A 2,316-nucleotide genomic window follows, 5' to 3' on the forward strand; every position below is an offset into this window, starting at 1 on the left:
GCAGCAGGGACGGCGGCCGCGGAGGAGGCGACGGCGACGACGACGATGACGACGACGATGACGGCGGCGACTACTCACGGTTCTACAGCCTCCTCGGCATGTAGAAGTGCAAGGGCGGCGGGCGGCGAGGAGCGGCGAGGGAGACGGCGGCCTAGTAGCACTTTTTCCTTTTTTTGTAAAATATTTTAAATATGTAGCCGAAGTTTGGTTGAATTTGTGCCATGTTTGTGCCGTATTTTAAATATTAAAAAAACATGGGCGCCGCGACTGGGGGGCATCACGCCCCGAGCACGCGGTTTGCGCCGGTGCGCCCCCAGGGGGCGATTTTTAGCGCCTCCTGGGGGGCCAACGGCTGGAGATGCTCTAATACTCATATTTATCAAGATCAATCAAGCATGAACTAGGGTATTACCTACATAGAGAGGGCCTGAACCTAGGTGAACATCGTGTCCCCTGTCTCCTGTTACCGACGACCTTAGACGCATAGTTCGGGACCCCCTACCCGAGATCCGCCGGTTTTGACAGCGACATTGGTGCTTTCATTGAGAGTTCCACTGTGCTGTCCTCAAAAGGTTTGATGGCCTCTTCAATCGTCAACAACGATGCTGTCCAAGGGGAAACCTTCCTCCCCGGACAGATCTTCGTGTTCGGCGACTTCGTACTGCAGGCTAACTCGCTTGGCCGCCTGGAGCAGATCGACAGCTACGCCCCTGGCCATCTGGTCAGATTTGGGAGCTTGAATTACATCGCGGACATCCGTGGAGATTAGATCTTCACCGAATTCGAGACCGCGACAACCGCTCCTAGTCACCCCGATGAACATGACCTAAATCTGTCATCGGGCCGCATCTAGGAGATTGCTCGTGTAACTGGTCCGGCCGTAGATCCGGAGCATATTGCGCTGTCCGAAGATGGGAGGCTCAACCCCACCGCGGAGGCCGCAGATTCCACGGCGTTGGAGCCGAACACAGACCTAAAGTCGCACGACGCCTTTGTCACCGAAACTCCGGACTCGTCTCTGGTCATAAATTCCGAGCCATGTGCATCCGCGGACGCCGAGCTGGATCGCTTATCGATCTTCGAGTTTAGCGCCGCAGACATCTTCTAGCATTCGCCCTTGGGCGATGTGCGAAATTCGTTAAGAAACTTGTCCTTGGAGGGGGACTCACAGCCGAATTATGTCTGGAGGCTGACGATGAAGGAGAATTTTGCTCCCCACCCACCACCCACTTCATAGCCACCGTCGAAGACTTAACCGACGAGCTTAACTATGACTCCACAGACATCGATGGTACGAACGACGATGCCGGAGATGAGGAGGCCCAAAACCCGCCGTTCACTAGATGATGGACGACCACTTCCTCATACGACGTCTACATGGTAGATACGCCAAAAAATAACAGCGGCAATGACAAGGAAAACCCAGCAAAGGAGGACCCTCCTAAAACACAGCCAAAGCGCCGGCGTCAGCGGCGCCGCTCTAAATCCCGCCGCAGCAGGGATAGCAACACCGGCACAGGAGACGACAACACTCCGGATGGTGCCGAAGACACAGAAGAACCCGATGAACAAACTGCCAAACGAGACAATCGAGAATCAGGGCACGCCAGCCCTCATGAACAGGCCATAGAAGAAGACTCGAAGGACGGTAGTTACTGTCTGCCCTCTGAGGATGACGAAAGCCTCAGCAACGAAGATTTTATCGTGCCTGAGGAACCCCTCGAGCAGGAGCGCTTCAAGCGCCAGCTCATAGCCACGGCAAGGAGCCTGAAAAAGAAACAGAAGCAGCTTCAAGCTGACCAAGATCTGCTCGTCAACAGATGGACTGATGTCCTGGCAGCCGAAGAATACGGCCTCAGACACCCAGCCAAGAGCTACCCAAAACAAAGGTTGCTACCTCAGTTCGATGAAGAGGCGCCGGAGCCCATACCTCCCTCGCGTAATGCGGCCGACCAAACACTGTGCGGTCGGGACAGTGCGGCGGATCGACCACCTCATGGTCGGGATAGAGAGGCAATTCAAGCCGAACAGTCCGCCCTGCCGCCACGAAAAAATAGAGACAAAACAGTTCGGGGTCATACATACGACCTCAGGCAAACCCTGGGAAGTAGAGCAGGACATACAAGATCGATCTAAAAATCGAGAGGACGTGCCTTGACACACGACGACGGCTATCTATTCGGACGTGACAAACCTAATCACGTTCGAGCCGATAACAATAGACAGACTCCACCAGAGCTACGTCGTGACACGGCCCGCTATAGAGGCGCCGCACACCCTCTTTGCTTCACTGACGAAGTAATGGACCATGAATTC

Source organism: Triticum aestivum, chromosome 5D, assembly GCF_018294505.1.
Source record: "Triticum aestivum cultivar Chinese Spring chromosome 5D, IWGSC CS RefSeq v2.1, whole genome shotgun sequence".
Classification (NCBI taxonomy): domain Eukaryota; kingdom Viridiplantae; phylum Streptophyta; class Magnoliopsida; order Poales; family Poaceae; genus Triticum; species Triticum aestivum.